Raw genomic sequence first — 15502 nt, 5'->3', positions numbered from 1 at the left:
TGTTGTAGCTCCAGTAGATGATGGACCTATTCAGTCTTCAAAAAAGACTCGATCCCGAAAGCCTAAATCTGATGACATTCTTGCAAAATTTAAAGAAGTTCAGAACAGGGGGTCTTCCTCCATGTTGGTTAATGCCATTGCAAAGTTTACTCCAGAACAACAAACTGCAGTACGGGAGATGGGATTCGGAAGTCTTTTAAATCTGAAAATCAAAGAGTTCCCGAATCACCTATGCTACTGGATCCTACAAAACTATGACGGCATGGCAGACAAGCTGACTATACGTTCAAACGAAACTTTGGACGTAACTGAAGATGATGTGGAAGCTGTTTTAGGCCTCCCTAGGGGACCCCTTGAGATTAAATACAAGGGAGTCAGGACCTCCTCTACTAATGCACTGTTTAACGAGTGGAAGAGTAATATTGTGGCAATAAAACCGTCGTCCGCGAAGTATTCGGAGGCTGTTACAGCAATGCTTGCCTGCATCGATGGAGGGAGATGGTTCAAGTTCCACTTTATTCTTCTATTCAACTCCATGTACATCGAAAGTACAAAAAATGGGTATATTAAGCCACATATACTGGAAGTTGTGGACGATGTAGACAAAATTCCCCAATTCAATTGGTGCAGGTTCACCCTCCAAACCTTGAGTGCTGCAGCTGTTACTTGGCAGCAAACTTATACTGGATATTTCCCCGGTTGCATGTTGTTCATGCTCGTAAGTTTTGAAGCATATTGAGTTTCTACATAAAAAATAAAAAGGCAAAATGTCGCAGATATTTATTTTAATGATCTTTTCATTTATATTCAGGTACATTATGTTGATAGGGTGATTATCCGCTTCGAACGACCTGTCAAGAGGTCTATTCCGGCATTAGTAGGGTGGACAACTCCACTTCTAAGGCAGCGGCAGAAGACAGAAGCTGAAGCTGGTGGTTTTGGACATGGAAGAGTCGAACCACGCAATCCACAATATATACCAACCCAAGCTGAGGAGGTATGTTCATTTATTATATTTTTTTAAACGCATATAAAGTTATAATTATATGCATATTCAGTATTTTTATCACGCACGTTATGATTTACTGTGACGCACACTAGTTCATAACCCTTTGCATTTTACAACAATTATACATAGAGAAAATTTCAATTTTGGTCCACTGACTATTGCACTTGTGTTAATTGCAACACTTGACTATCAAAAATGTTAATTTAGTACTTTGACTATGCGATTTCTATCAATTTTGGTCACGCCGGCCAAATTATCGGCCAATTGTGACCGGAAAATTTTAATGGATACAATTTTGAGGGTATTATAGTCATTTTAGTCCTTTTTTCTTTCTTCCCCGATGAATCCATCTCTTCCCTCTGGTTTCTGGCGATTGTTTCTTCCTTCGTTCATGAAGCTGCCGCCGCCATCCTTCATCTCTCCCTGTTCGGATGAGTTTGGTCCTCTCTTCTTTCCAAAGCCAACAACGGCAGTGACGAAGCGGCGGTGGCATACAGTTCAAGAAACCAGACAACAAAAATAAACACAACCAAACAACAAATATACTATAATACAATATAGATTAATACTTGAGTTTTTTTTTTAATTATTTATCCAGCAATGATAAAAAGAGGGCGAATTCTGCAGAGGAAGGATTCAATCTCTTCGCTCAGAGCTCTGTTCGGCGAATTAATCTGTGGTGCGGCGGTGGCTGGAGGTACTCCGATCGGTGGCGTGGAAATTTCTCCGGAGCAGCAACGCGCACTACTTTGGTTCTTCTTTCTTTTATTTTCTTAATTTGTTGCGTAATATGATTCTATATACTCATCTCAATTCCAATTTATTATGTGATTGTGTACTGCAAATTATTAAGGTTAGTGCCTAAGTATGACACTAATTGCAACCTTAATTATGATGCCCATTCGGTGATTGAAAATGGCGTCTAAGCTTCAGCAAGTTTCAGTAAACATTTTCCAGCGGCGTAGAAGATAAGAAACAGAGAAGAAAAAAAAAGGTTAAATGACTAAATTGCCCTCAAAATTTTATACATTAAAATTTTTCGATCACAATTGGCTGGTAATTTGGCCGGCGTGATCAAAATTGATAGAAATTGCATAGTCAATGTATTAAATTAACATTTTTGATAGTCAAGTGTTGCAATTAATACAAGTGCAATAGTCAGTGGACCAAAATTGAAATTTTCTCATTATACATATACTGCTTGAAAGCACATTAGCACAATACAGGGCGCACATTAAGGTCTGTTAGATGTAATTAGCATTGATACACATCATGTAATAATCATACAAATGTTCATTTCCCACACAGGAGATGAACAATCTTATTCGATACCATGGCAGATCATCCTCCGTCATCCACAACAAAGTTAGGGTTAGGAATCTGAATTCCCTTGCACACAAAACACTTGCTGCTGCAATTCCAGGTGTGGATTCAACTCTCTCCCGAGAGGAAAGAAGTGCATTCGACCCTGCAACATGTACTGCAGTTGAATTTGCAATACAGAATAAGCTAAAATATATTAGGGAATCTTGTGATATGCCTGCTTCAGACTCTGGAATTAGCCCCGTTCAAACAACCCCCATTCCGACACAACCGCATACAAATAAACTGTATGATATTGCACATGTTGCCTCCATCTACCTTAATAATGAAGAACAACAAGACGACGTTTCGGAAGAGGAGCATGAGGATTCAGACCAACATCCAGAATGTGCTGAACAAGAGAGTGAGCAGGTTGAGGCTGTTGCCAAAGAAGCTCCTGCACACGTTATAGAACAAACTATAGCTGAGCATGTTGTCAGTGAGCAGGTTACGGGTGTTGCCAGGGAATATAATGCAAGCGTTGAAGAGAAAACTGGTGTTGATGAGGAAGGGAATGAGCATGTAAATGCTGCTGCGAGTGAAGCTCTTGAACCCATTGCACTACAAGCTATAGTAGAGGATGTTGATAGTGAGCAAATTAAGGCTGTTACGTTGCCAGTGAAGCTATGGAACAAACTATAGTTGAACAGGTTGTGAGAGAGTAAGTTAATGCTGATGAGGAAGAGAGTGATCATGTTAATGCTGCTGCCAGTACAGCTCTTGCAACCGTTGCACAACAACCTATAGTTGAGAAGGTTGATACTGAGCACATTAAGGCTGTTGCCAGTGAAGCTTGTGCAGACGTTCCAGAAAACACTAGAGCTAAGGAGCTTGAGCGAGCTGAGCTTCCAGAGCAACTTTCATTGGTAGACAATGTTAGCCATGCTGATGACGAGTGTGAGAAAACTATGATTGCTGGTAATGAAGAGCAACAAAAATTCACACCAGACATTTCAGTATCCGACATTGAGCAATGTGACATTGAAATACATATTCAAGTGTCGCCAGTTGATGCATGGGGTGATGCGATGAATGCTGATCATGCCAAATGTCTTTCAGAACTTGTAAGCATACCAAAGCCGTGTCCTAGTGTTCAATCAGCTCATCTTCCTCACGATGGACTCCCTCCAAGTGTTCAACCAGACTTAGTCCCAGAAGCAGCAGCTTCGAAGAAAGCTGGAAAGGCTATATCAGAGCCTGCTGAAGATCATCAGCCGATAGGACGGAGAACACGAAAACGGTCAGAACCATTAAAGTCTCCATTCTTTTTAAGACAAGTGCAACTCAGGTCAGCAATCACTCCTACTGAGAATGCATTTAAAGTTTGGATTGAAAAGGCAGACGAAACGGCTGAGTAAGTTATACCCAAAATCCATATTTTGGTTCTTGTTAATTGAACCTGCTAATATCTTAAATTTTATTTATGTTTTCTTTGGTTTTTTCTAATGTTTATATTAAATATTTTTATCTGAATATTTGTAGCTTTCAAGAAGTGTTTAAGAATGGGGATAGGCTCCTATTCTTAATAAATTTGAGGTCATTGTTAGGGCATGCGTATGTCGACTATGCAGTGTTGGACACTTGGAGCCTAATCCTCAATCACCTCGAATATAACTACAATTCTAAAGATTCAGTTAAACGTTTCTTTTTTTACAACAAATCCAGTGGTAAGTTATTCTTTGAACCAGTTATAGTTTCATGCACATTTATATACCATATTGAAGCATATATATGATTGAAACTGTGATTATAAATTTTTTCATTTAAAAATGCACATGATAACATATGGTTTCACACACTTTAATTAAAAAATTCATGATTGTTTAAATGTATAATTAATGTCTAAAATTCATGATTTTATAAACAAATTCTATTGTGAATGCACCAACACAAGAGTACACCGATCAATTCTACCGTAAGTTTGAAGAACATGTTGATGCCGAGATTGACGTTTATGACAATCCTTTGACGCGACGATTGGTACATTATATTCCAAATTGTTTACATAAAATTTGTATTTATTGTTTAACTGTGCTAACACATTTAAAAACAAATTCCAGCTTGCAGTTCTTTTTTCCGGTCATCCAATTTGAACACATATACATAGTATGCATTGATATGATACGCTGGTATACACAGGTTGATATACTTGACAATTCCTCCGTCGGTGGTACTACCACAAGCAAATATGCCAATCTACCTCGTACATTGGTATGTATTGACTCACGCATTTTAAGTCATTATACATACTTTTAACATTTTGATATAATTTCTTTTAAAGAAATAACTTTCTGTTTTATTGCAGCAACAATATTTTGCATAATATTTGGAAAAGAAGATGATGCACACTTCTGCAAATGAACTTAAAAAGGCTATAACAACAAGACTGGAGAAATGTAGAGATCAGAAAAACAAGAATGACTGTGGTGTATTTACAATGCGCCACATGGAAACGTACATGGGCGCTGGATCGTCTGATTGGGACTGTGGCATCAAGAAAGGAAGGATAAAAGATCTTGAACATCTCAGGATCAAGTATATTGGAGCGATTTTAAATGCTGAAAATAACGAATTGTCCAATGAGAACAACGAGAAAGCTGGTCTTCAAAACAGATAGCCCACTTGGTATTAGTTTATGTACTTATCAAACATTAATATTTTTTTGTTATATAAAAACCTTTTGTTACGTTAAGCAAATTAAGTTATATTTTTCACGCACGGTACAACATGCGTGAGTGCATATCTTAATGTGCGTTCATTTGCATACTAAAAATATCATGGAAAATAATAATTATTAAAAACAAAACAAAAATTCAAATAAATTAATGTGCGTTCATATTCACCTTTACGTGCGAGTTACAAAAAAACAACGTGCGCGACCTCACATCTTGATGTGCGTTCGTTTGACAACCAGTTGAGTTCGTCATTTCTCTCATTACTTTTAATATGCGTATCATATCTCTTTAATATGCATCTTGAACCTCTTTAATAAGCCTCTCGTATATTTTAATATGCGTCTCGTTTATCCTTAATGTGCGTTTCAAATCTATTTTACGTGCGTCCGTCCGACTAATACTGCGGTGTGCTTTTGTGTTACTTTATTTCACGCATTCAACTTAAAATATCACTGTTCTATCATTTCAAAAACATTTCGCGCACTCCGGTTCTAAAACAACTGAATTAGTATTCCACAGAAATCTTCCTACCTTCTCTTTCTTCAGATTCCAATATCATCTTTCAAAAATTTTACAGATTACAGTCGTCGTTCTCCATTCCAAACTTTTTTTAACAACATCGCACGCATGGCGTCGCCGGGGAATGCTCCACAACCTGATAAACCTACTCAAATAGCATCTACTGTGCAAGGTAAATTCGACCCCTGCTCATCCCAATAACGTCGTTTTCTGATTAATTTCACGCACGATTTGCATGTTTATCTCGGAATGATACAAAAAAATAAAGTTAAAATGCAAACACAACGTCATACTAGTTCAACTAGGCTATGAGCTAAATAGTTGCAATATATATACATAATATATATACTCATTGACGCATACTATTATCTAATTGTGGATGCATCTCTTTCCAACGAATTGATCTTCAAATTGATGCATTAGGTTTTTATTAAACACATACCTTAAGTAATGTTTGTAATCAATTTACTTTAAACCTTAACGCACAATAAGTACTACTATAGCGCATAACCTTTACTCACCTAACGCACATTAAATTTCAAACTCACTGAATAAAGTTATACTTACACGCGTATAAAGATCTGTCCTAACGCACATTAGTTCCAAAACTCCCATATCTTTATGTTACATAACTTATGTTGTTATCCTTGTGCAAACTACATTCAACTTACTACACATTGGTCATGCATTTACCCATACTTGTATTTATACATTTTTTTTGAAAAAAAACAATAGGTAAAATACGGAAAAGCCAGTAGAAATTAGATATGGTTATTGCTACATCATCTGGGGGGGGGGGGGGGGGCTGTACAAGTTGGAAAACAAAAATCGCGATCAAAAAATAGAAACCAAGGAATTTATGATGGTGTGCCTGAAGTTAAGAACAGGGGATCATCACCTAGGTTGGTTGACCCAATGAAGGATTTTAGCCCTGAACAGCGAGCTGCAGTCAATGATATAGGTTTTGGGAGTATCCTTAGCCTGCAGATTACCGAATTCCCAATACGACTGAGCTATTGGATACTCCATAACTACGATCCAATGGACGGGACCTTAACATTGCACTCTAGATCCAAGCTTGATGTGACAGAAGATGACGTTGAATCTGCCTTGGGCCTCCCAAGGGGACCAATTGAAATTTCATATGAGAAAGACAGGTTGTCTCCTACTCTCCCACTGTTCTTGGATTGGAAAGCCAAAATTCAACCAAAGAACCCAACCAAAGTCCTGTATGGTGAGGCTATTGAAGCAATGATGAAGTGCACTGATGGAGGAGACTGGTTCAAGATCCACTTCATGGTGATACTAAGCTCTATGTACATCGATGGCCCTAAGAGTGGCTATGTTGGTCCACGAATTTTAGAGGCATTAAATGATGTCACCAAAATCCATGAATTCAATTGGTGCCGCTTCCTATTGTAGCGATTGAATGCTGCAGTACTTGCTTGACAACCAACCCCGACTGGTTATTTCCCTGGATCCCTCCTGTTCATGCTTGTAAGTCATACATGTGTATTTGTTCTGTTTAAAATACAAAACATAGTACCTTATGTTGCTAACATTTGTCATTTGTATTCAGGTACACTATGTTGACCGTGTTCTGTTACAGTTCCATAGACCTGTTAAAAGAGCTATTCCAGCTTTAATAGGATGGACAACTAAACATTTAAAAGATCGAGAGTTGGAAGAGTTTAAGTCTGGGGCTTTTGGAAGAGGCAGAATTCATGAACGTAATCCCCAATTTGTACCCACTCAAATGTATTCGCAAGAATTTGATTGTACTAATCAACCGGAAATGGAAGCTTTTCCTGCTGACAACAACCAAAAACAGACTGAAGAACAACCTGTGCCACTTGAAAGAGTAAAGGTGTGTTCTTCATTCTATGGCGTTTTTTGTTTACTTTCATTCAAACTACTTTCACTTATATTACTGTATAATTGTAAAGCACATTATGGTTTACCATAACACACACAAAAATTCATGTGATTGAATAGCAAATTTAAAGATCCTATTTCACGCACATTATAACATAATCGTACGCATATTAATTCTTACAATAGGAATTCTGCACTGGTTATGTACATTCTCTGCAAAGGTTTTCTGATGAGATGGTAAACCAAATTGACTACTCAAAAAATTCACCAGCCATGTTTGAAAACAATGAGACTATAAAAAACCTGCATTCAATGACTATAAAAGCACTCAGTCCTGTAGTTCAAGGCGTGCAGTCGTGTCTCTCCCAGGAAGAGCGGGAAGCATTTAGCAGCAAAGACTCCTTCTGGGGCGATCCAGAAACATATATTGCAATCGACCTTGCAATACAAAAAAGGAAGGAATATTTGGAGGAACAGCTGTATGAACTTCCCAGTTTCAACCTATTAAAAACACCAACCCCAAGCCCCACTTGCAGCAATGCTGGTAGTGCTGCAGTGACACCCGTTGCGACTTCCAATCCAAAGTTGGCACAGGCAGAAACCAGCATCTCAGAAGATGTTCTAAATATTGCTACTTGCTATGTAGTTGACGAAGAGCACCATGCTGACAGTACAAATACAGAAGCATCAAGAGCTGAACCTGTTGCAAGTGTTAAAGAAGCTGAAAAAGAAGCGTCAAGACCTGTTGAGGAGATACTACAAACACACCGTGTGCAGATAAAAAAGGTATATGCAATGAGCTATCCTTGCTTTACAGTGAACCTGGACTTCACTGCACCGCACACTCCAAATGAAATCATCCTTAACAACTGGGTTTATACTGGCAATAATAGAAATAAGTAAGTTACATTTGAAATTCCTATATGTAACATGAGTTTCATAACTGTTTAGTGTTTCCTGTGTGCTATTAATTGTTAGTGATGTGTGTGAGTTTTATACTTAATATGCTTGAAATTTCTGCTTAATGTGCGTCTATGAACTGCTTAATGTGCGTCTATGAACTGTTTAATGTGCGTCTATGTAATGCTTAATGTGCGTCTATGTAATGCTTAATGTGCGTCTATGTAATGCTTAATGTGCGTGTCTATTTACTTACTGATTTTTTTACTTCATATTTGAAAAATTTTGTAGGTATGAATTTGTTTTTAAACATGAAGACAAACGTTTACTGATGATTGAGTTGAGGTCATTGAGGAAGGGTGAAAATGTGGAAGCTGTTGTTTTGGACACTTGGGGCTTAATTCTAAATAACATGGAGAACTACACCTTAAAGTATTGCAACAGAAGAAGATTCTTTTTCTCAACGACACCAGTTGTAAGTTATTTTATTATTGATTTATGATTTCATGCGTATTAACAACTGTCCTAGAGCACATACTGCAATGCTGACAAGGTTATCATACTCCTGTAGGCATCTTCTATTGTGTACAAACCACCCGGATACAGTACTGCTCAGCTGTATGAAAAGTTTCGAGAAAGTGTTAATCATGACGTTGACACAGCTACTGGTGACCCTATGAACTGTTCTTTGGTAAGTTAAATTCTACATACTTACATTACATTTGTATTTATAATCTCTCTGAACTAAAAGTGTACAAAATGCAGTTCTTTTTCCCAGTGATTACAGCTGATCAAATATATGTCATATGCATTGATATGAATGTCTATCATACATGCATACAAATACTTGACAAGTTTTCTGATAATGATGCTGGGATTGCCAAATATGGTAAAATACCATTTCTTTTGGTGAGTACTAATTAACACATTATAAAACATTTTATGAAGTCTAGTTTTTTATGTATTTAATGCTTTTCTATTTATTTGCAGAAAGACTACTTTGTAAGATATTTGAATGAAAAGGATTCATACAGTGCTGCAAACAGACTTAAAAAGGCTACACCTGAAAGAATGCTAATCCAATGCAGTGGTACCGAGACGAAAGGTGATTGTGGTGTATTTGCAATGTGCCACATGCAAACATACATTGGTGGTGGACTGATTGGTTTTCAAATTGACAGTAGTGAAATTAAACCATCAGATCTTGCAGACCTCAGGGTCAAATACATTACAGCAATTTTAACTTTTGAAATCAATGAACTTTCTGAAAAAAACATGGAAAAGGCTGGTTTTAAGCACGAAAAATAATGAATATTTTTTATTGTTAAAGGTTTTATTAATTTACATTAGTTCAGCATATTGATGTAAACTCCTTTCGTTTTGAAACACATTAATATATATTTTCACGCATCTTGTATGTTGCATGGACGCATATTAAAAATCAACTTATTAATTCATACAATTAATATTCTTAATATGCGTCCACTAAACCTTGAACGTGCTTTTAAAACTTTAATGTGCATTCATTTTCGTGATAAATAAAAAGTTGAAATAAAAAGAAAAAAAAATGCAAAATCTTAACATTTCTTAATTTCATATATTAATGGGTTCGTTTGCATATACTAAAATAACATGGAAAATAATTATTATTAAAAACAACTAAAAAAATTATAAATTCAAATAAGTTAATATGCGTTCAAAAATATCATTACGTGCGAGTTATTAAAGTACAACGTGCGGGACGTCAGGTCTTGTTTACCGAACGTTTAACTACCAATTAAAATAAAACATTTCTCAAAATTCTTTAATATGCGTCTCATAACTCCTTAATATGCGTTTCAAATCTCTTTGATATGCTTCTCAAATATCTTTAATATGTGTCTCATACCTATTTAATTTGCGTCTCGTAACTCTTTAAAGTGCGTCTAATATCTCTTTAAAATTCATCTCATATATTTTTAATATGCGTCTCATATCTCATTAATGAGCATCCATCTGTCTAACACTTAATATGCGTACATGTATTACATAATGTGCTTCACCAATATAACTTAACGTGCTCCATTTCATAACAAAATAAACTATAACAATTTTCTGAAAAAAAAAAAAAACAAATGCAGATCCACAATAAATAATTACTATATAACAAGAGACTGGAAAACGATTTGGAAGCAAAACCAATGGACATCGCAATGCTAAACGATCAAGAAATGATAGATAACTGAGCGATTCTTTGAAAAGCAAAAACAACGGCGACGGCAATGCGAACGACGATATAGAACAGCAATTAAAAATAATTTAATCAAAATTACTAATTTGTCCCTCAGTACGCGAATACAATAAAAATTACGCAATTTTTATACTTTTAGATCAACGGTCAGGATATTTTAACTCATTAAAAACGAACGGCAGCCTTGCAACCGCACAACCGCACCTAACAGTGCCATCCGCACCAGAACCCGTTTATATATATATATATATGTATATATATATATAAATATATATATATATATATATATATATATATATATATATATATATATATATATATATATATATATATATATAAGCAACATTATGGCCACAAAATTTTTCCTCAAAAGTGTGAATGTATTTTGACAGAAACAAGATTAGTAAGTATGAATGCATTAATTGTGTGAGTAGATTTATTTATACATATATGTTTTTGCAGTTATTAGGCGTATTTATGTAGGGGTTTTGAGGGTTTTATTCCCAGATTCCTGTATTCTGCTTTCGCAACGCACGTTGCTCCGAGTGTTGCCCTTCTCAGACTTCTTTGCAACGTGACTCGCAACGTGCGTTGTGAGTCACGCTGAACTTTCTGGAAATCCAACATTTTTCAGCTTCCCTCCAACGCGCGTTCCCCTTGCTTTGCCCCTGCGTGCCCCTACGTTGGAACATCGACCATCTCCACAACGCGTGTGGCAACGTGCGTTGCCACACACGTTGGAATTTCTGGAAATTTGGCTTTTCTTCTTGTCTTGGAAACGTGAGGTGTAACGTGGCGTTGCAACTTCCCCTGTTTCGTTGGTGATCCGGTGGATGCCACAGCGTGAGGCACAACACACGTTGTCGTGGCATTGTGACCTCTCTCACCTCCCACTTCCTTTTTGGCTTTTCTCTCCTTGTCCAATCCTATCAACTTCACCGCTTCCTAATCTGAAAATTTAGCTCTTCCAAGTCCAAAAACAACAAGAAATTAAGGTCATAATCATCATTTGCCGTTTATTCAAACAACTAGAAATCAAAAAGAACAACAAAACGAAAGTGAAACCTTGGTTTGCCTCCCAAGAAGCGCCACCTTTAACGTCATTGGCTAGACGTGTTACCTTTCTATTCATCCTCCTTCGAAAGTGTTGGTCTTGAGGCACTTAGGTACCCAAGAAACTTTCCGGATCTCCCACCATGGTTTAATCTTTTTCTTGGCTCTTTTAGTAACCACCGAGCAAGCATTTTCTTTCTTCTCAAGTTGGTTTTAATCAAATTTCTCTCCATTGATCCTAAAGATGAGCTTGCCCATCTCCACGTCAATTAGAGCACGAAAAGTAGCTAAAAATGGGCATCCTAGGATCAACGGAACCTCCAAATCTTTTCCCACATCAAGTACCATGAAATCAACCGGTACAAGATTTCTTCCTACCTTGACAAGCACGTTTGCAACCACACCTCAGGGATAGCGTGTAGTTACATCGGCTAAGCGCACAACAAGTGGCGTGGAGGCTATACAAGGAAAATTCAACTTCTCATAGATAAGTGAGGACATGATGTTGACGGAGACTCCCAAATCGGCTAAGGCATCCTTAAAAACGCAATCTCATATACTACATTTCACAAGGAAAACACCGGGATCATCTTGCTTGGTTGGGCATCCTTTGTGTAGGATAGCCGTTGCCTTGGCACCAAGCTCTATTTGAGGCAAATCTTCCTCCTCATCACTATCAAAGTCCTCATTAACCGCACATGCACGGTAGAGTGTGTTCAAGATAAGATGTTTCCCATTTTCATAGTCACGTTCATATGAATAATCAAACCTTATCCCTTGAGGTGTTTGAGCTTTAACTTTCAATGGCGGGTTTTCCTTCACGATTTCCTCTAGGGCACAAGAGGTGTCCTTTCCTTTCTTCTTCTCCAAGAGGTAATCTCTTGTGTGTTGACCTTCACGGTGTTGACTTTCTATTGCATCTTTCTTTTCCCTTTCAATTGGATTCACAACGGACACGACATTCACTCTTTCTTTTGGATTGTTTTCGGTGTTACTTGGCAATGTTCCCCATGGTCTTTCGGACATCAACCAGAACATTTGAGACATTTGGGTTTCAATGTTTTTCAATGAAAGTGCATAGTTTTGTTTCACCGTGGCAATCTCTTGCCTAATCTCTTGTGAGATTTCTTGTCTTATGAATCCTTGATCTCTCTTTAAATCACTAATGGCCTTAGATAACCGTTCTTCTCCATCTTTGACTTCACTTCTATGCATCACCATCTCTCCTTGTGGATTCCCAGGGGTCGGTAAGAAGTATTTGGTTGCCCTTGGTTGTAGTTCGGGCCAAAAGTCACCATTCTCTCCGGTCCCGTTCCATAAGTATTCTTTCTGTGAGGTCACCTCGGTAACCTTGATTTTGCCAATTAACCATTACCTAACTTCTAATTTGTATTGTCATTTCCCCACCCATTTGGATTTTGTGGTGGCGGATAGTTGGTCGCCTCCACTTCATCAATTTGAATCGTCGATGTGCAAACGTTGGTGTCGTGCGGGCCTCCACATACATTGCAATACAATGCCGAAGCCATGCACAGTTTAGATTTTGCTTCCAACTTTTCAACTACTGTTTGCAATCTCTTGATCTCTTGTGTCATTGCTTCGACCATGGCTTCGTTTGCTACACTCTCTTTCACTTCATACCTCCCCGGCCTTGTATCCCTTTGTTATACCAAAAGGAAGTTGTTAGTGTTTTTATGTTCAAAAACCCCATATTATAATTGGCAATATTATTATGGCATACTAAGATAGGTTTAGAGTCTGTTCGGTTGGGTCTGCAGTTTACTGATCAAGCAGAAGCAACAACAGAAGAACTGACACTGAAGATCTGTTTTAGGAAAGCTGTTTCCTTAAGAGTCTTACGCGGTATTATCAGCCCAGTATGGAAAGACGATCAGCGTATCTTCAAAGAAGGTAATGGACCTAATCTGCTGAGATTACATTCCTCTTATATAGTCCTACCTTCTACAATCAAAGACATTTTGTGGAGAGTGTTTATTGAAGGATCTATACGTACCAGTTCTTTAAGGGAAATAGGGTTACGCCAAATAAGAAGAAGAAACACTCCATATCAGCTTGATGAGTCTAGATCTTTGATGCTCATGCACCTTCTCAATACAACATGTTCATGGTGATTAAGATGATGAACTTGAGAAGAGTTACTGCTACTTAAACGAAAGGACACTAAGATCACACTGTTGTGGGAACAACCTTATAGAGCGTCACTGAAGTGGACTGCATCAGAGCTGGCTCTCCAAGTGAAGGGATTTCATTGGACTTCTGTATGCATGGCTCTACATCTTCAACAATCCACTAAACCTGTGTAGACTGGTATGTACCTTGTGTGGGGCACTTGGGTAAGATTATTGTATATCTACCTTTGTACATTGGATTATGACTTAGTGGATTGGACGCCTATGTGATCGTCCCCCAGATGTAGATACACACCGTATCGAACTGGGTAAACATTGTGAGTGTTCGTTCTGTGTGTTTGTTTATTTTTCTCTGATGTTCTCTTCATGATCTATCATTACTAAGTTGGTGCTTAACTGAATCAATCAGTATTCTAAGTCAGCAAACTATTTATGATATTTTACGTAAAATGAGGAAATGCAAAATTACATGTGGTATCAGAGCTTTTAAGTCTACATAGTGACTTGATCCGAAGGGCTATCTTAGTTTTGCATTTTCTCTGTTTTTGTAGAAGTCTGTCTGTTTGTTCAATGGCTGGTTGTTGGTTTCAGGATGGACGCAAGTATGAAACCACCAGAACTAGATGGTCACAACTACTCTTTCTGGAAGGCTCGTATGGAGATATATCTTCAAGCACAAGGAACCAGGGTTTATCCCACCATCCTAACTGGGTGGAGTCGACCTACTACTCCGAATGCACAAGGAGCTGTTGAAGAAAAACCCATGGAGACTTGGACATACGATGAAATGAATGCCTCTGATTTGAACAACAAAGCACTGAAATCAATTGTTGGATCACTACATGAATCTGTTTTTAGGCTTGTTACAGGGGTAAAAGAGGCTAAACGGGTATGGGAGATTCTTGAAACCAGATTTGAAGGAACCAGTGATGTCAAACAGTCAAAGTTGCAAATGGTTCTGTCAGAGTTCGAAGCTCTCAGAATGACTGAAGATGAAACCATTTCTACCTTCTACAGTAGGGTTCAGAACTTGATGAACCGAGCCTCAATTCTTGGGGAACCATTCACTGATGAGAGAGTGGTTAAAAAGATTCTTAGATCCCTACCTAAACGTTTTCGAATGAAAGTAACTGCTATTCAGGAAGACACAGGTTGGGTAAAGAAGACTGTTGGAGAACTCATGGGAAGCTTGCACACATATGAACTGGAAGTTCTTGCTGATGATGATGTTGGAAGCAACAAGAAAGGAAAGTCTGTAGCCTTTGTGGCTGAAGCTGATCGAGAATCTGACACAGACGACATAGATGATGAAACCCTAGCTCTCCTAACCAAAAAATTCCAGAAAATCTTAAAAGGGTTCAACAGAAAGGGTCAAGGTCAGTCTACAAGAACACAATACAAAGGCAACAACCCTTCATATCAAAAGGTTGAAACAGCACCCTTCTCACAGAACAATCAATCTCAGACTGGGCGATCGAGACAAAACAGATAGTGCCACAGACATAGGAAAACCCCTTAATCGGTCAGTGCAGTGTAGGGAATGTGAAGGATACGGTCACATACAGGCTGAATGTGCAACATATCTTAAAAGGAAAAAGGCTATGTCTGTAGCTACTCTTAGTGATGATGAGGAGGAAAATTCAAATGATCAATCAGATGATAATGTATGAAACTTGGTAGCGTTCTTTACTGCCACAAACATTGAATCAGATGGAGATCAATCAGATGG

At 37.8% G+C, this 15502-nt stretch overlaps 1 long non-coding RNA gene across 1 annotated transcript; it reads left to right on the top strand.

Annotated features, from left to right (window-relative positions):
• The first annotated feature begins 1394 nt into the window (after window positions 1–1394).
• On the top strand, window positions 1395–13862 carry LOC109162775. Its single transcript, XR_002051155.1, has 3 exons — window positions 1395–1495; window positions 2258–2259; window positions 13852–13862. It is a non-coding gene; the product is annotated as an uncharacterized LOC109162775 (long non-coding RNA).
• Window positions 13863–15502: the final 1640 nt, after the last annotated feature.

This window comes from Ipomoea nil, unplaced genomic scaffold, assembly GCF_001879475.1.
Source record: "Ipomoea nil cultivar Tokyo-kokei standard unplaced genomic scaffold, Asagao_1.1 scaffold2957, whole genome shotgun sequence".
NCBI classification, from domain to species: Eukaryota; Viridiplantae; Streptophyta; class Magnoliopsida; order Solanales; family Convolvulaceae; genus Ipomoea; species Ipomoea nil.
Note: the sequence above shows the minus strand (reverse complement) of the source record. Positions and strands in the feature narration are given on the sequence as shown.